Genomic DNA, 20094 nt, shown 5'->3' with positions numbered 1-20094 from the left:
GCTACGAGATAAGCTGCAGAAATTACAGATTAGAGCAGCCCGTGTTTTGACATTTTCCAGCTATGATGCCGATGCAACTAAGCTACTTGAATTTTTAAGTTGGAAAAATCTGACAAGCCAGCAGGAAATTCATAGAGTTACCATGGTTTTCAAATGTCGGCACGGGCTAGCTCCTGAATATCTTAATTCTAAGTTTAGATGGCGTAACTCTGCTTATGACCTCAGGGACTCTGAAAATAAACTCAATGTTCCTCTACCTCGCACTAACTATTATCGAAAAAGCTTTAGCTATAGTGGAGCCACATTATGGAATAGTCTTCCATGTGATATAAGGAACACAGAGTCTCTGGGGTTATTTAAACGCAAGATCAATGCCACTCTATAACGCACGGCATTCACGGAAAACAGCTTTTAGTTATTAGTTAGTGTTTTAATTTTTAAATAGTTTTAGTTAATGTAATTGCTGATGAATTGTTTCGTGCTTAAATAAAGATTATACTTATACAGTTACATTGCTCTAGTGGATTACTTCTCCGACTTCATCGAAGTAGCCGAATAACCTGACACAACATCAAGTTCAGTGATACAGTTCTTAAAGGAACAATACAGTCGCCATTGCATCCCAGGCTGCCTTGTCACTGATAATGGATCACAGATTGTCAGCCAGGAATTGATGTAGTTCGCAACAGATTGGGAGTTCAAGCACGTGACCTCCTCACCAAGATACCCGAGATCTAATGGCAAAGCAGAATCTGCTGTTAAAATTTTCAAGAGTTTGTTCAAAAAAGCTTTTAAAGATAATAGAGACCCTTGGCTTGCTCTTCTCGATTATCGCAACACTCCTACTGAAGGTATGAAGTCAAGCCCCACTCAGCACCTCATGTCACGAAGAACCAGAACACTGTTGCCAACAGCCACTAGCCTACTGCAGCCAAAAGTCCTTGAGGGAGTGAACAAGAAGATCAAAGTGAAGAAACAAAAGGCGAAGTACTATCAGGATCGTACTGCAAGAACACTGCCAGAGATAGAAATCGGCCAGGAAGTGAGGGTTGCCCCTCAGGAGCGAAACCAGCCTTGGAAGAGTGGAACATGCGTAAAGAAGCTATTTGATCGTTCCTATTTGGTGGAGACCTCTAGTGAAACATTACGGAGAAACAGGCAAAGCCTAAAACCAGCACCGTCAACATCATCTCAGTCATTGGGCAGACAGTCAAAACCAACAACACCTGCCTCAACTACAAGCTTTGAAGCCAGCCCACCCGTTTCAAAGACAGCTGCCATAGCTCCTGAAACCCAAACAGCTCCACAGATGAAATCACCAGAAGTTCCAGCTGCTCCCAAAGTACTCAGGACCAGAACAAAGAATTGTGAAACCACCATCAAGATACCAAGACTTTGTAACGACTTGAAGGATGGACTGCCAGTTTAAAAAAAAAAAAAAAAAAAGAAAAGAAGTTCATTGTTGTTGCTGTTGCTCCGCTAAAAGCAACTTTAAAGAACATCGCAGAGGCATTTTGTTTGTAATGTTTATTACGATTTGTTTAAGTTGCAGTTCATTCTTGTGTAGTTATTTTTTTTAAAAGAAGGGAGATGTTACGATATGTACAATTTGATTGACAGCTTACCTAATTTGGTTATTGGCTTAATTAAAAATATGCCGTGATTTCACCGCTAGTAGTTGCGTGCCTCCAACATGGCGTGTTGAGTTTCTTGTAGTATAGAACAACACGAAACACGAACTGCTTGCACAATAGATGGAGAGAGAATGTTCGATATAACAGAATGGTTATCCAACATACAGGTTCAGGATTTCTTCTCAAGATTGTGCCATAAACAGTGATCTAATATACAACAAGAATCGGACGATGCCACCGACGCAGAAGACCACTTGATAGAGGCATCCCCATCTGATGTAGACGAAGGGTGTTTGAGAGAGGCGAGGAACACAGTAATGCATGGGATAGGATTGAGACATCCAATCATGTTTGATATATATGATGTGTGCTCATTGGCAAGAGAAGCAAGGTTGCCTAGTCTCAAAGTCAAGATGCTGAGAGACATGTGCAAACATTTTGAGCTCGCATTCAAAATGCAAGATACAAATGCAGCACCTCTTGCAAAAATGGAAGGAATGATGTCGGAGTGCAGTTGTTATGCAATCTAGTTATGACGTCCACCGTTAATTATGCAAATGCGATATCCTTTTTCACTAGGACTCTTCAAACTTATGAACAGAGACTGTTATGCAGACAGGTGTGACGACAAAATATCATTTTTTCCCTTTCAGCTAGAAATCCGAGCCATCGCTGCTTTATTACGATGGGGAGAAGCAATTCGGGATAATTACACAATTGAATTACGTGACAGCGGTCACGGTGTATTTCAGTGTGTGTTGTTATCGCCGGTTACACTAAATAGAACCTTGTAGTCTGGTTTTGAAATGTTTATACAGGTTTGAATAGCGTAAGTGTAAGAACTAAAATATGAAATAACAGAAGCCAAATTTTTATAAAAGAGTTTGCGAGCGCTAATCAAATTAAGTTATTCGATACGTTGTTGTTGACGTCTTTCATGACGAGATATTAAAATTTGTTAAATTTTGGCCTTTTAAAATGTTTAAGGGTATTAATCGGTGTGGTCTTAGAGCTCTGTCTACTATATGTCTACTATATTTTCTACTTAAAATGGTTAAAATCTAAGATTTATTGAGCTACTCATACAAAACGGTCGGAGTTTGCTCAATGAACTAATTTGCATGATCGGCTGTCACGCTAGCAATACCGCTAAAAGTTTGAAGTCACCTCTGCGAAGAAAATCAATAAGTGCAAGATGTTTTTATATTTTTCTGCAGCCAAACATCTTATTAGCAGAAATCAAGCGGAGTTTTTAATGGTCTGGTCTGGACTTGAGCAATATCAACCAAGAAAGAAAGAGTACCTTTAACCAATTTCAGAAAGCTGTCCAACGAGTGTTTTTAAATAAATTATGACGAGCCTCTGAATAAACGAATATCAAAATTGAAATGCATTTTATACACCTTATATATCACACACTTTAAGAATACAAAATATTTTTTGCTGCATGCGGTGTGATACGAGGACTGGGCTATTCAACTTTTGAAATTTTGAATATCACAAGAGGTCAAAAAAGGGCCTTTTGCAGCTTTGACTTTTGAGAGCTCTAAAAATTTTATTTTAACGTATTTCCAGAAACTAATGTGGTTTCATATACTTATACCAGTTTGAGGGAAAACTTTTTTCCAATGCGAATGCCCTGGACCGCTCTTACAGAGATCGCCTCGTAAGTCTTTGCAAGAAAGCACACCATTAAAATGAACTATCTGCTTGTGAAGGAATAAATAGTCGGTAAAACATTTTAGTTCCATGTCATGTATGCTGTAATGGGACAGTTTCCTTAATAGAACAGAGGGACCAATGGTATCAAATGTCTTTAAGTCAATGAGAATTGCTCCTGTTGACATAACACTATCAGCCTTCCTTCGGATAAGATCAAAGAAGTAAGTAATAGCTAGCTCTGTTGAGCAGTTGCAACAGAAACCAAACTGGTACTTAAAAAGTAGACTATAATGTTCCAGATGAGCCATTGACTGCTTGTAGACTATTTTTTCTATGATCTTTGAGAAAATATGGAAAACTGATGGGCCTATAATTTTCAATGTCAGCCAGATACCCATATTTATAGAGGGGGATCACCTTGGCCACTTTCCACTCACTAGGCACAACTCCAGTTTCAAGAGATAAATTAATGACAAATGACATAGGTTTAGTCAAAACAAGAGCAGCATCTTTGAGAAATCCTGAGGGAAAATTACCCAGTCATTATGCTTTCTTTCATTTAGGATTTCTTAGCTCTCTAAGAATATCTGATTCTCTTGCAGTTTGAAAAGTAAACTGACTTTCCTCATGTTAACAATCCAAGAGTCTCCTAGGACTACCTAAATGCTCTCATTCAAGGAAAGAATGTACCTCAGCACATCATCCATGAGGTCAAAAAAAATGAGGTGATGTCTGATCCTAAAAGAGTGGCTAAAGCATTCAATGCAACTTTTATGAATATCAAAAAGAGGTAAATTGATCAAAGCTTCCAGGGTACACCCAATTTTCAGAAGTTGCCGTCTTTCATAAATAAGATGAATGGTCTAAATAAGTTAAAAATTTTTCAGTCTCAGAAAATTTGTTATTCTCATTCTCTTTGTTGTAAATTAGACCACTTGGTATTGTTTCATTTTTTACAATTTCATTGCAACTTATCGCATAATCTCAACATCTTTAAATATAGTTACCTCTTCTATCACAGTCTTTTTGTGCATCAGCCAGGCATAAACCATGCACCTAGGGCATTAGTCACTCAAGTCAATTACTCTGTTCATACACTAAGCACCTTTCTGAGGATTCATGCAGATCCCAGCATGCAGATCTTTTGAATCTCTGTCACAGCAGCTTCTGATACTTTCGTGCAGCATCAGTCTCTGGTTCATGTTGGTACCATTTGTCTGTAATCTTGATATAATGATCTTTACAGATACTCCAATGGAGATATGCTGCATCATTATTGTGCCTGGAGATGTATTCTGTATTAGCTAATACCTCACTTTCAGATACAATATGATTCATTGTCTCTTCTTATTGCAAACACATTCTGCATCCACTTGCTGGCCACATATTACTTTCTAGTAATTTCTGATGTTTATTGCCCGGTCTTGATCTGCCACAAGTACTCCCTCTGTTTTTCCTTTCAGATTACTTAACAACCATTTGTTGGAGATGACTGTGTCTATGTGAGGCTTGTCTACAATCCTGGGATACTGGTCATGCAGTGCTTTGTTTTTCTACTTCTCTTCTTTCATGGATCTCATCTTAGACTTGAATATGTGTTTCTGGGCCTTAGCATTTTCCGAGGCTCATTCATATTCTCTGTTCTCAAACCCCGGCATTGTTACTTCCCTTTTGAACTTAGTAGTATTCTTGGATGTTGAATTTTTTACTTTAGACCTTTCATGTTAAAGCACCTGCTTTGAATATTGCCCTTCTTTGTGCCCCCTGGTGATGACTGAGCCCTATTGTTACTGTTTTGAATGCTGTTTCTACATCAATCAGGCACCTTCCTCCATCTTCTCTTGAGATGTATTATTATAATTATTATCATTATTATTCTCAATGTCATTATTACTATCATAGGGAGGTTGAAACCTGGATGACATAACACATTGAATGGTGGGGAAAGGAATCTTCAGCAAGTAAGCAGAAGTGTGAGGGCTTGAGTGGTTTTAAGTTTAAGCAATTATAACAGACAACATATTTAGGGGGAGATTAAAAGTTTGAGATACCTGGGCTACTGTGATTAAGGGGGGTTTGATGGATCATATATAATAAATGAATGTACAGTTGACAAATGCACTCTTGTAACAAACAATGAAAAGCAGTTTATAATATAAATGAACATAGTATGCATCGTCTGATTGGTCACTTCATTTTCCAAGAGGATGCTTTATCAGTTTATAGAGTCTACATTTGATTGGTGACAGCTATGACAAGATTCCAGTATTTCCATGATGGGGGACAAAGAATTCCATATGTTGATCTCAAGTTGGCTTTTGAAGTACTACGACCCAAAAATACAAATTTGCAGAAAACGTAATGGAAAGTGACAAAAGTAGAAGTAGCAGAGAAGATGAAGCAAGCAAAAAAAAGATTTGCCTGGATGGAAGACAAAGAGCTAAATTCACTTGGTGAAAAATGCCCAGGTTAAAAAAAAACCAAAGAAGAGACTAAGTAGACAGCTTCTATACTTACAGTTTGGTTTAAATAAATTTTCCGCTGGTGCTCCAGTTCATTAGTTCTATTGGAATACTTTTAAACCATCTCAACCATGAGATGGTTCTGATTACTCTGCTGCCACTCTTTTAAATTGCCTTGACACTGATCTTAAGCAAATAGCTAGTGTCTATCTCTTTCTTCTATTATTTTTTCACCTAGACTAAATAATTTTAAGCATAAACTTCTTATCTTATTCAATAAGTCTGCTAGTAATGTTTCTCACCTAGAGGAATTACTGTTATGATTGTCCTTTTTCTCCGTATTGTAGCTGTATTAGAAGGTAATTGTTTATTTCATATTATATCAATGTTAACTCATACAATTTCTAGTTTTAGTTTCTCTTGCAGTGAGTCGTTTTGCTATTTAGTCATTATTTTACATATGTATTTGTACCTGCTGTGAAGGCTGTAAGTTAGATAACTCATTGGGTTAATTGTCACCTTTGATGAATAAATAATATTGTATTGTATTGTAATAATTAATTCCTTGTACATATATAATGTTCAAGTGTTAGATTTTCACTCAGCAATCCAGCAGTTTGATACCTCAACACATACATATGTGAATATTTGGTTTTTCAGTGAATTCAGAGCAAGGATCAGGCACATTTTCCCTTAATCTGCCCTAATGGGGCATCAAGTGGCCAAAGCCAAGGAGAATTTGTTTTGTTTGTTTTTTCATTATTCAAAAGTTACCCACCAAACCAACTAGAAAATGAGATGATGGAGATTGAGAAAGAGTAGGTTTGACATGGAGGTAGCTCAACTCAAGTTTAAAGGAAACCAGAAACATTATGAGCTGAACACAGCAGTAGATTCTTCACTAGAAAACATTGATGGCAAGATCCAACTGTGCCTGCTGAATCCACAACATATCCTAAAGCTTGCACAAGATACTAAACAGAAAATTCAGAGGACGCAAAAACTCATAGAGATCTCTGAAAAAAGTAAACAAGACTGGCAGGTAGTGGAGGAAGAGATATTTTTCAAGTGCTGATAATCAGCTTTTTGCTGTCAGATCTGTGCATGTTGTCTGATATCTTTATTTACTTTGTGATTACTAATAAGTTATCTGAATTCACTAAAAACCATGGCCCAAAATATTTTTCTCACCTTACCCACAAAATTTTCAAATTTTTCACAACTTTGCCAGTTCCTGTTCATAAGTCCAGCCAAGCCTTTAAGGTCACTGGCCCCCATACAGTCGCTACATATGCCTTATAAATACAGGAATTTAGTTTTAACTGGTAAAACTCCCTGAAGAAATCTACAACAGTTAGATGAAACATGTCAGGGAGTAAAGAAGTTTTAAAACCACTGTTCGCTAATTGCTGCTCACTAATTCAGTTTTAAAAAATTGTTCAAGTCAATACTAGAAGAAGTCATAAGGTGAATGAAAGAGGTTCTAATCGCTCCAGACCAAAACTCCACCAATCTTCAGCCCTGTTAGATTCAGAGATACGTCCAGTTCTCCCAGACTCAACTCCACAATTGAAACTATCCTAAGAGGACAGTTCGAATGCAAGCAGATGCCAAGAAAGCCTACTCTTCTCTCAAAGCCAGAATCAAACTGCTCGAGACCCACAAGGGCCAAGGTACTACTCCATCTGGTCTTAGGATCAAAATAATCCAAGCCAAAATTCAAGATGTTGATACATTTCAGGCCAAATTTAACAAATTCAGTTAAACACCACAAAGAAGGGAACCCACTGAGGCCCATTGTCACCTGTATTGGCTCAGCTCTCTACAACACGTCCAAGTTCCTAACGGATATTCTATCTCCACTTCAAAATCGTAACGGATACTCTGTTGCCAATTCCTTACAGTTTTCCAAAGAAATATCTGACATCAAGATCAACGAGAGCAAAGTCTTGGTTTCCTTCGATGTTGTATCATTGTTCACCGCGATCCCTGTTGACAAAGCATGTGATTACATCAAGATCAAACTGGAACAGGACGCCTCTCTTCCATCCAGAACAAATTTGGACATCAAGACATATCACTCCTCCAATTTACCCTGTCCAACAACTATTTTATGTTCAATGACAGAATCTATAAACAAGTACACGGATGCGCTATGGGCAGTCCAGTTAGCCCTGTAGTGGCCAATCTCTGTATGGAAGAAATCGAGGAAAGTGCGATTAACAGTTCATCCGTCCTTCCTAAAATCTGGAAACGTTATGTCGATGACAGCTTCTGCATCATCAAAAAAGACAATGTGCCAGCTTTCCATGACACATTAAATTCAATTGACGCCTACATCTCTTTCACCATCGAAATTGAAAGTGACAATAAGATCTCCTTTCTCGACACTTTGGTCACTCGCAGAAATGGTACCATCGCTGTCGATGTTTACAGAAAGCCTACGCACACAGACAGATATCTGGATTACAATTCTCACCATGATAATAAACACAAGGCCAGCACAGCAGCTACTCTTCTACACAGAGCCCTAAAGCTACCCAACTCCTCCTAAGGAAAAGAACGAGAACTTAACCGAGTTTATTCAGCACTTGAATCTAATGGTTATCCATCGAATTTCATTAAAAACATCCAGGCCAACAAAACCCGACGCTCAACAGTGTTGTCCCCGGAGGAACTTGTTGGAACATTTTTCAAGATGGTCGAGGGGTCCGAATCACGCAAGTCGTTCGCCTCTCTTCCATACATTAAAGGCGTAACAGAACCTCTGACTCGTGTCCTCAAAAAACACGACATCACAGTGGTGAACAAACCACTCATCACCCTTCAACAACAGTTCTCGGCCCCAAAATTTCGACCATCGTTGGAATCGCAAACAAATGTTACTTATAAAATTCCTTGTGGTGACTGTTCATGGTGTTATATTGGTGAGACTGGCAGGGCCTTAAACACAAGAAAGAAAGAACACCTCAGAAATGAAAAGACCACGGCAAAAGGGTCAAGAATTGCCAATCACGTCTGGGCCAATAGTCACGCAATAGACTTTGATAATGCATCTATGCTAACTCAATAAGCATTGGTAATTAGTCCCTAGGGATTTTGGATATAATAGATTGTTTTGTATCACTCCTTGTCACTTCACTTGAGGCCTTGGGCTGTGTACTGCTTGAAGCGTTCTATAACTTTTTTTCTTTGCCTGCGAGGCCGTGAGAGTTTTCTTTGCCTGCGGGGCTGTAAAAGTTTGCTTTGCCTGCGGGGTTGTGAAGTTTTCTTTGCCTGCAGAGCCGTGAAAGTTTTCTTTGTCTGTGTGGCCGTGAAAGTTTCTTTGCCTGCGGGGCTGTGCTGAAAGTTTTCCTTTGCCTGCGAGGCCGTTTGGATTTATTTGCCTGCGGGGCTGTGGAAGTTTCCTTTGCTTAGGAGACCAAGAAATTTTCTTTGTCTTCATAGCCGCGAAAGCTGCTTTGTCTGCGGGGCTGTTAAAGTTTTCTTTGTCTGCAGGGATCAAAGTTTTTTCTTTGCTTGCGAGGCCGTGAAAGTTTCTTTGTCTGCACTGTCATTTAAAAATTTTTTGTTTGTGCTTCTGGGGTCGAAAATAGTTTCTGTATTTTGCTTTTTGGAATGAAATGCTTTACGTTCACCTCGGTTGTGGTAGTGTGATGCTGGCGCGCAAGAATAAATTTTTTCTCCTTTAGCCTTTTTTGTTTTTGTGGCTTGAATTTTACTTTGTAGCCCCTCGTTTAAGAAATTGCTTGCTGATGTAGAAAGTTCTGTTGCCGTGCTTTGCTTCATTGGAGTGTGATGCCTGAGCATCAGTCGCCGTTCATTTCCTTGTGCAAGCTTACGTGTAGTAGCTTTTAGTTGTACGGTATGTAAAAAAAAAAAAACGAAAGACTGCTCTGCTGTTGTGTTTTTAAAACATTTTTTGGCCTGTGAGGCTAGGAGCGTTCATCGTTATTGCTGGAAGTTTGAGGTTTTGATAATTTAATTTTTATTTAATTTAATCTAACTTAATGTAATGTAATATTTCATAACTTGTAATCTAATTGGTGTTGTTCTTTTTCAGCCTGTATTATACTGTGCTTGATCAGTTATGAGATTGAGTAATGGAAAGAAAGGAAATGAATAGATCAGTGATTTTTTTTATCTTGCCTTTTGAATTCTGTTATATAGGAGGAGGGTGATCTTGCTCGTGTTTTAGAGAGACTTAAGAAGTTGGAAGATTCACAAAAGAAATCTGTGGAATCAGTGTTGGAGGATTTACAGCACCTTATACATTCTCCGTTGTTCCAGAAGGACCAGGCAATTGATTACCTGGTGAATCTGAAGCTTGTTACCAAGGAAACAAAACACATGAAAGCTGGATTTTATTCTGCAGTGCTAACAGCGATGCAAAATAAAATGTGGGCCTCAAACATGCAATTTAAGCGCTATCTTGAAGCCCTCTTAGGAGATAAGGAGGATGAAGTGGTACTCAAGCAGATTGCTGCTGTAGATAAAGCGTTGCGAGTGCCTGGAGTTGGTGTAAATCGTTTCATGCCAAGGGTGAGAGGCAGGGATAGATCACAAGTCCAGTGTTTTCAGTGTGGCCTATATGGGCATTATCAGAGGTTCTGTTCCGTGCGTCCACAGCCAGGTCCTCAGTCTAAGAGGCCTCGCCTTTATAATCAAGGAGTTGAGGCACCTCAAAAACAATGAATGTGTTGACAGGATTAAGGCGTTTTCCCAATGTTTTTTGATCGGTTTCCAGTATTTATGCCGTGTGTTTCTCGGCATTAAAGGCTCCCTTTTCATTGTGTCAATCGGTGTCTGTTGTTTTTTCAATTTTAATTCACTCTTGTAAGTTCTGGATCGGGGTAGAGTAGCTCCTGCTGGTTTATCACATATGGTGACCACCAGACGACCTGTTTTCAGGCGAATTGAGGCTGCTCCCTCCTGATCGGGAACCCCAGGTCTTCCCATAGGTGATCTCTCTTTTTGCCCTCTTTTCCTTAGATTTTGGGTGGTACTAAGCGTGAAGCTGCTGTGGATAACTTTTACGTTCTTACGGAATTTCAACTACAGACAACGGCAATTAAACCAAGAAACGAGACCCTATGGGTGGATATGACTGGGGTTCCCGTTCAGGGGGGTGTGGCTGTGTGTTGGGAAAGTGTTATCTCATCTGGTAGGGTTCCGGATCTGGGGACTTTACATTTAAGGGATCCGGATTCCTTTGTGGCAGGTGGTCTTCACCGTAATTCAGCCGCCTGGGAGCTGGTACTTGAGGGTCATCCATTGAGGAACTGTATTCTAGATTGGATTAGAAATAAAGTCGACATCTTAAGTTTTTCAAGACCTTTTGCGGGAGTTTTCAAGAGAGCTAAATATTCGTCTACTGTTCCACCCAAGAAGATTTTCCCTAATCATGTAAACTGTAAAAATTTTACGGAATTTATATCCAGGGAGATTCGGAATCGTGTTTTAACCGGCACTGTTAGAGTCTGAGGGGTAGTGGGTGTCGATGATCCCCCCCATCTTGTGTTGCCACTCACGGTTGAACCTACGAAGCCTCGACTTTGTATTGATGCGAGGTTTCTAAACCTTTGGATGAAAGATATGCCGTTTTCCCTGGATAAACTGAGTGAAGTGGCTAGGTATGTTTACCCCGGATCGTTCATGACCAAGTGCGACGACAAGTCCGGGTATGATCACGTGATGTTGACAGAGTCCTCGCAATCATACTTTGGGTTTAGTTTTGGTGGCCTGTGGTTTGTTTGTACGACTCATCCGTTCGGATGGAAAATCTCCCCTTATGTTTATCATACCATTGGTCTGGCCGCCACAGGTTTCTTGAGAGCTCAAGGGATTCCTTGTTCTCTCTATATAGACGATCGCTTAAATGGAGAGCTTTTGTGACCGACTGGGTCTTGGTCCATATTACCAGCGGACAGATCTTTGCAGTTCAGGTTGCTGGCAGCTACAGGTGCCATATTCGTTGTCCTTTCTGTGTTGGTTGATCTCGGTTATACCATTAGTATCAAGAAGTCGGTTCTTGTGCCAGTCACATCCCTGGGGTATTTGGGTCTGATCGTGGATTCCGTTCGACAATCGTTTTTGGTGCCGTGCCGTAAGATTGAGTCCTGGGCCTTAATTAGGGAGAAAATTCTTGCCTGCAAGAAAACAGTTTGGATCAAAACTTTACAACGATTTCAGGGGAAATGCATATCTTTCTCTTTGGCTGTTCCAGCCGCGAAATTGTTCATTAGAGAAATGAGTAGAGCGATCGCTTCTGGCTTGGATGATGGGCAAGTGTCTATGACTGACGCTTTGAGGGAGGAAATTTCGCATTAGCGTTACCTTGACGACTGAAAGGACACTCTTCCGTGGAGAGACGAGAAGCATGTGCGTATTGCGATTTCTACCGATGCGTCCGGTTATGGGTGGGGTTGTGCAGTTCATTCACCTTCGGATGATCAGATTTTTAGAGATTATTGGAGTCAAGAGGAACTGTGTCTCAATATTTCTACAAAGGAAATGTTAGCTTTGTTGTATGCTGACGGAATTAAGGATTGCCGAATTGATGCTTCTATTGACAGTATGGCAGTATTAGGTGCGTGGCAGGGGTCTGGCAGTACGAGATCCCCCCAGTTAACGTCAGCTACAAAACGACTTTATTTTGCTCTATCTTCTCGTAATGTTCAGTTGAACTTATCCTATGTACCATCTAAGGAAAATGTGGCCGATTTTCCGTCTATGACAATGTCACGTGTGGATTCCAAATTGTCAATGTCAGCTTTTGAGAGGGTCGATAAAGAGTTTGGTGGAGTTCAAGGTCATTCGTTTGACTTGATGTCTTTGGACTCAAATGTAATGAAGAACAAAGATGGGTTTTCCTTGCCGCATTTTACTCCTTTTCCAAGCCCAGACTCCAACGGTGTGAATGTCTTCAGTCAAGACTTGCGGGTTTTTCCGTCCATGTCCAATCCTTATGTCTTCCCGCCATTTTCTTTGATTGGTCCTCTGTTGAAGTTTCTCTTGAGTTTTAAGATCCCGTTCACTATTGTGGTTCCAGAATTTGTTCCTCATCGCTATTGGTGGGTTGAATTGAACGCAAGGTGTTCTGGGAAAATTTGTCTTGGTACACAGGTTGACTTGAGTGTTCTGCTATCCCCATCAAAGTCGGGTTATAGTCCAACACCTTGTCCCTTTTCTATGTGGGCGTTTCGCGTGTCTCGGTTCAAGGTGTAGAGTCGGGCTCATTGTTTGTTTCGTTTTTGTTCCCTACAGACATTGCCTAGAGTTCCGAAGTTATTCACTCCCTGCGTTGCGTGCCCACGATGCTCACATCCGAACGATGAGGATTTCAATTTCTGTCAGAAATGTGGTTATGTTAGAAGTGCTACAATCCAGGGCCACTAAAGAAATTGGATATTGATGAAGGCAGCATTGCCCAACGAGTACGCAAGTTGAATGAGCAACGTAGTTCGTCTCGTTATTCTAAACAGAAAACAGCTCTGGAATTGGAGTTTATAAATTTTCTGGGAAACTTGTCAGTCCCCAAGTCTTTGTCGTCAGTGCTTCCTTCGGATGTTATTGCGTTCCTTGTGTGGAAGGATGGAAAGGGAAGGACACGAGTTCATAGACAGGATTGTCACACCTGGGGAGGTAATGCGGGGCTAGATTGTGAGTGCCCTAAACGTTTGGCATTTGGGACTATGGATTCACTGATTGGCAAGTTGCGTGCTATATTTGCAGAGAGTGGTCGAGGCGCAGAATGGCAGTCTTTGTTAGGTGTAGAGTAATGTGCGAGAAGAACAACTAAAGGCTAGGGTAACTCCACGCCAGGCAGAGCCTATCTTAGTGAACGATTTGTTGGTTATCTCTGAATTCATTAGAGCCCTTTTGTTGCATTCTTCGACTTTGCACGCAATTCAGATTTTTATGTATGCCCGCGATCAGGCTTTATTTAAAGCATTATTTTTTGCTGGTGATAGAGCAGCTGATTTGTTACAAGTAAAAGTATCTGATGTTTTACGTTTCTCGGATAATTCTGGTTTGTTGTTCAATCATGTTTGGACAAAGTCTCTCAGGTCAGGTGACGCAAATGTGTTTGCCTTTAAGCGGGGATCTAATCCTTTGATTTGTCCTGTCCGGGGTTTGGAAATGTATTTTGATGTGTGTAAGCTGTTACGTATTAACCTTGCGCCAGGTTTCCTTTTTCGCTCTATTTCAAAATCCGGCGGAGTTTGTTTCAGCCATTTGGAGTCTTCGGCGGCTCAAGCGCGATTGAGTTTTTATGTTTCCGCGCTAGTTGGGAAGTTATCTAGTAGTCATTTAACAGTTCATGGGTTTCGCAGTGGGGTGGCTGTATCTTTAGCATTGCGAAGCATAAGTCTCAGTGAAATCATGGACCACATTGGCTGGAAATCTAGTAAAACAGCACTTCACTATATCAAACGTAAGCAAGTAGTGAATCCAGCAGGCGCGGCGGCTAAACCAGCGGATCTCCCTTTACAAGCGGGGCAGGACTACAAACATCAGGATCATCTTGTGGGATTCTCCCAAGCTTTTTCATGAATTTATTTTATTGAAGTTGTGAACTATTATAGTATAGGTTATTGTTAATGATTAGATATAGTATGTATTAAGTAAGGATTGGAAAGAGGATTAAAGAGTTCTTTGTGTTTCTTTTCTTAGGGTGTGTGATTGTTCATTTCATATGAGTGTGGGTGAAGGCTTGGGAAGGCCAGAGCGATTCTCCATACCTTATTACCATCTCATGAATAACAATTCCTAGGGAGGAATATTACACTATGCTAACTCAATTAGCATTGGTAATTAGTCCCTAGGGATTTTGGATATAATAGATTGTTTTGTATCACTCCTTGTCACTTCACTTGAGGCCTTGGGCTGTGTTCTGCGCATCGAAGCGTTTTCCCACCCACCCGCCACCGGTCGGATCGATCCGTCTCACCATCACCCCTTCGCCTGGCTTGGGCTTTCCCGGCCAGAGTGATTCTCCATACCTTATTACCATCTCATGAATAACAATTCCTAGGGAGGAATATTACACTATTATTGACAAAGGCGGTTTCAGAACAAGAAAAATACTAGAAGCGTGGCATTCCAAGTTAACTCCCAATGCGGACAACAATTCCCGTCCTTTGCCCGGACAATACAACATTCTTTTTAACAGACATTCTTAGTTATCAGCATTTTTAATTTTTACTTTGTACTTCACACCTAGTATTTTTTACCTTTTTATCATTTTACCCGTTGAAGGCTGTAGCGCAAACAGCCGAAAGCTCGTATTTTTAAAAGTTTTAGCCAGAGATCGTTTTTTAAATTTCATAAGAAATTAAATTGTTGAAAGCTGCATGTGACTATCTCCACTCTGAAGTGAAAGACCACCAAAAAGCTGTCCACACCACCTCTGCCAATAATGAGGGCACAATTGGGTGATGGAAGCGTGAGCCCTGGAAAAATTACATTTTGGAAGATCACACCAGTAGCCTCTGTGTTGCCCTTTTAACCTTCACGGAAGATGTTTCTCAAGAAAGTGCAGTCTTTAGAGCTTCTAAAGCTCTTCAGAAGGAGATTAACAGCAAGGAAAAGTGTAAAGTCTCATTAACGTGGATGTTAGGGATGATTTTCTGTCTTTGGAAACCTTGATCCAAGATAGCACTCGAAGTGAATTCTGTCTTTCCTCTGGCACAGCAAACCAAGTTGACACAATTCTACAATGAAAACTTTCTTTTGTCCAATTCAGTCCTCATGGAAAGCAGAATGACAAACCTGGTGCCAAGCACAATGGTTAGCTGAATACTAAGTGCAACAGTAACAAGCACCAGAGTCGACCTGAGCATTAAAAGGCTATCCAACGCCAAAGGTCAAGGTCAAGCTTTAGCAAACTTCTTCCTTTAAGTCTTTCTCTGAGACTAGAACAACTACTGCTGCTGTGTTGCAATGTACATTACAACGACAAGAAATGGTTCTCCACACCACTAAATCATAGATCTTAGCCAGGATGGATTATGGTCTTTAAGACTACATTCAACAGCAGTCATACCCATATTAAGAATGTTATCAATACAGTGGAACCCCTCTAAACCAGACCCTCATTAAGCCAGAATCCTCTCTGTGCCGGACCTTTTTTTCAGCCACAAAATCTCTGTCATACATTTTCTCTATTTTTAACCTCAGTAAACCAGAACCCCTCAAATCTGGAAACCAAACACTTTTTTCAGTCCGTAATCACTTACCGACAAAGAAATTGACCTTGTTAAAGCAGAAAGTTTGAAAGTTTTAAGCTTGCTGCCAAAATTAAATCAAACGTTTTTAAACATTATTAATATTAAAGTTGTTATCATGCAGCTGTGAAATCCCAATCAGAAGTGACAATGGCTAATTACTCATTGTTCTATTGGTACTGAAACAAAAAATCAAGCCCCTGTATAGCTGCTAATTATGAGTTACAAATACAGGCATTTAGTTTTAACTAGTAAAACTCCCTGAAAAAGTCTATGACAGTTAGATGAGATGCATCAGAGAATAAATAATTTTTACAACTACTGTTTGCTGAGTGCTTCACACTAGCTCAGTTTTACAAAAAATGAATGACCTTAAGGTCTCAGGCTTTCAGACATGGAAATACATGGATGACACCAATGTAGGCAAGGTCATCCCGCAAGGGCAGCTGGGTAACATCCAGAGTGCTGTTCATGCTGTTGAGAACTGGTTGTGTGACCACAAGATGACCTTGAATGCCTACAAGTGTAAGGTCAGAAACATTGACTTTGAGAAGAACAGGCACGCATTCCAGCCTGTCATCTTTGATGGTAAGGAACTCTCTGTTGTCAACTCTGCTATGATTTTAGGAGCGACTTTGGATGAGAAAATTAGCGAACAATTATCTAGTGTAAGTATGCATACATAATTCTATCAATTCTTAGCTTAGTAGTTTTATCAATTCTCTTCAAAATAACCTGTACTATAGTAATTTTATACATTTTCTGTATTTATTGTAAAATATAAAGCAATTCAGCCTTTTGGCCGCAGTATGATGTTCAATAAATCTATCTATCTATCCAGCTATCTATCATTTTCTGTTACTTTAATTTAGAGTGCCCTTAAAAAGCTATATCAAGCTTATACATTGACACCAAAACAAATTTACTAATTGACCTATAACTTTTTGATAAAGCTTTTATCAATATTATCATTAATATTATTAATCATTGCAGTCTGTAGAATGCATCTCCATAAATATCTAGACCAGTTGTTGTGGGGTCTTATGTTTGTAATAAAAAAAATAAAGATCTTTTTAAACTATATTTTTAATAACTAGATCACTAAACTTGAAGCTACTATTGTGAAGGACAAGATAAGACTGAATGGTATTATTCCAAAAATTGTGAAGATGGGCATTGAAAAATATGAAAAAAGTCGTCAAAACCAACTAAGGAGCATGCATGTGTTGCATGAAGGGGGGTTGTTAAGCAAGCAGAAGTATACTAACTCTAGAAACAGCAGTGATGTAACAAAACATGTTCCAGATAAGTTATGTAGAAATGACAAGACACTTTTTATGGAAGGCTGTGAAATTTCTAAGATTCTCCCATACATAACCCTTATAGTTATATAAGAAACAATGACCTTGGTGTAGTTTTAACTTTGGAGTTGTTGGCCATCAAGCTTTCTGCAGAATCAGTTTCAGGAGTATACAGGCCCCTGAGGCCTTTCCTTTTTCTTTTTTTCCTGAACACCTCTGTATTCACAAAAAAAGCCTCTGCCTCCAGTGGTTTGAATGGGGAAGAAAGAGTACTGCATGTGGCAGTGGAGGCAGATTGTGTGCCATTTAGTAAGGATGACACACAGCATTTGTCTTGTTTTGAAAATTCTTGCTGAAGTCCTGTACTGAGACAATCTTAGAACAGACAACACCATCTCTTCTATTCTCTTCAATAGCAACATAGTGATACTCCCCGTTAAGTCTCTTAGGATCAACAACTGCAAGAGGTCTGGTTGGCACTTGGTCAGGTCTACCATGAAAGTATTTGCCCTTTAACAGGTGTCGCACAACAGTTAGTCTGTAGCAAAGAAACTCAACTAGGTCCGGATTTACTTTCTTGTAAATAACATAAGAATTCAGCAAACAAACTTCCAATCCATAGTAAAAGAGTTTTTTTCCAAACTATGCAAGATCTGTTCAGCAAGGTTTACCCCAACCATGAAGAGGTGGTGGTACTTATTTTTAATTAACAACAACAACTTCCTCACCACCCTTCAAGCTAAATTGTGCTCCACATTCCCCTCTTCTTTGCCAAGATAAATGTCAAAGTTCCAAACATAACCTCTTTTCGCCTCACAAAGGACCCACACCTTTATTCCCCAACAAATGGGCTTGTTTTTGATGTATTCTTTGTAGGAGCCTCCCTTTGTGCGGCACCATGGTCTCATTTATGGTAAAAAAATGAAATTGAGGAATTCTATCACTCGATGGATTTTATCAAATCCCGGGCTCCCTCTTGGTACTGCTCTGCTATTTTCAGCAAGATGAAAATATCTCCAGATTTGCAGAAAGCTAGTCTGTGACATTACAGAACTTACACTTTGTTAGTGAAGAAGAGTACCATTGCTCCATTACATCTTTATTCCTGGCAGGTTGACTATTCCCTTATAAATGATGACAATAAGGTTCCACATGTCATCTGTAAACATGGCACTGAAAAAATGTTCCTTCTCTACAATCATTTGGATACCTCTGCATGGGACCCCGTGATGGTTTGCCAAATGGCCTCTCTGGATCTTGAGGACGTTCTCTCTGGACTGCCAAGACATGACAGGAAAAAATCAGCAATTTTTGGAACATGTTAATTTCAAGACAGCTAGAGAAATAAAAAATATCATGAGAAACACCGTGCATGTTGGTGCACATGAGTACAAATAAATAAAATTTCAAGCTATTTTTATTAGTCTGGAAATCCAAGAAGAGGAATAGATAGATAGCTTTAATAAAAATCACATGGCAGCCCAATAAGGCTGAATTCCATGATTATTTACAATACAAAACTGGCTAAAATTGTCAATCATATTTACAAGGCATATTATTTACAAGAATAATACAAGAATAATGCACAGACCTATTGTCTACACAGACCTATTGTCTACACAGACCTATTGTGTACACATAGTTGGTAAATATGTCTGGGAGAAACGCCTGGTGCACATTATTGGGTTAAAAAACTGACACTGATTTCTAAGATTACAAGTAATGTGGTTCTTCGGTGGCAAAAATGATGAAGCGTGTGCTTATATTGGACACTTGCTTCGAAAAATTTATTACATTGCTCAATACATCTATCCTTCAGTGAGTTCAGGTTAAACAATGAAAGGTTGTCAAGATATGATAGGCCACGTGAAATTATAGAGGGCACATTTTTGAACACCTTCTATGTCATTGCTGAAATAAAGGCTTGGTTTTAGCTGTTACTGACAAAGCATAGATTTTACTGAGTTTCACTTTTGTTACCTACTATTCTCTATTCGTCATGACATTTTACAAGCGAGTGAGTTCAGAACATATGTTACTTTGGCTTATAAAGCAAGAAAAGAAACAGAGGTTTTTATTGTTGCTGAAGCCTTCCAAGAGGGTAAACTGGGTTGTTATTTAGATTTCCCCTGAAAAGAGGGTGTGGTGGGGTAGAGGGGAGAAGCAGATGGATATGGCTGGGTATGGATCTTATTCTCCCACCCTTAATAGACCCTTCACAGCACTGGGTAGCAATACAAAACTGGAGAGCAAACATTCCAATACAGAATAGAAATTTCAGAAGAGGTCATGCACTTGTGCTTGTAAATTGTTAGATTTTTCCTAATTTTGGTTTCCCTGTTCTACGTAGACGTTAGTGTCACGGGACCGGTTTTCCTTATTTGGTATTGTACACGAGGTTTTCTGTTCAGATTAAAAATAGTTCTTCCGCCATCTTGATCTAGTTACTGTGTTCCGGGCCTTTTATTCGGAATACACAACATAAATAATACTTTATGCGGATAAAAGCTTGTACTGGTATTTTTGTTTCTACAAAGCAAGTAAGGTTTAGGGTAGAAGTTTTGGATTGGTATAATTTTAAAGTTGGAATCAGGTTTTTTGATGTGAAATCGCAAATACTTTGGTAGCACCAACCTGCTTGATGGCTTATGTAGTGTATTGAGAACAGAGTAAAAGTACTTGTACCCATTTTTGTAATATCACTGTGGGATTACTGAAAGATGTACTAACATGATTGTACCAGCTTATTAGATCAAAGACAGAATATAGAAAACAATTCGAGTGAGTTTGTCATCTAAATGAATAG

At 39.5% G+C, this 20094-nt stretch overlaps 2 pseudogenes; both read left to right on the top strand.

The window, feature by feature from the left end:
- Positions 1-20094, top strand: part of LOC149037628 (uncharacterized) — a 237911-nt pseudogene that overhangs the window by 207393 nt on the left and 10424 nt on the right.
- LOC149037629 (uncharacterized) lies at positions 7365-8680 on the top strand (annotated as a pseudogene).

The sequence above is a fragment of the Pocillopora damicornis genome, chromosome 11 (assembly GCF_964200805.1).
Source record: "Pocillopora damicornis chromosome 11, jaPocDami1.2, whole genome shotgun sequence".
Classification (NCBI taxonomy): Eukaryota; Metazoa; Cnidaria; class Anthozoa; order Scleractinia; family Pocilloporidae; genus Pocillopora; species Pocillopora damicornis.
Note: the sequence above shows the minus strand (reverse complement) of the source record. Positions and strands in the feature narration are given on the sequence as shown.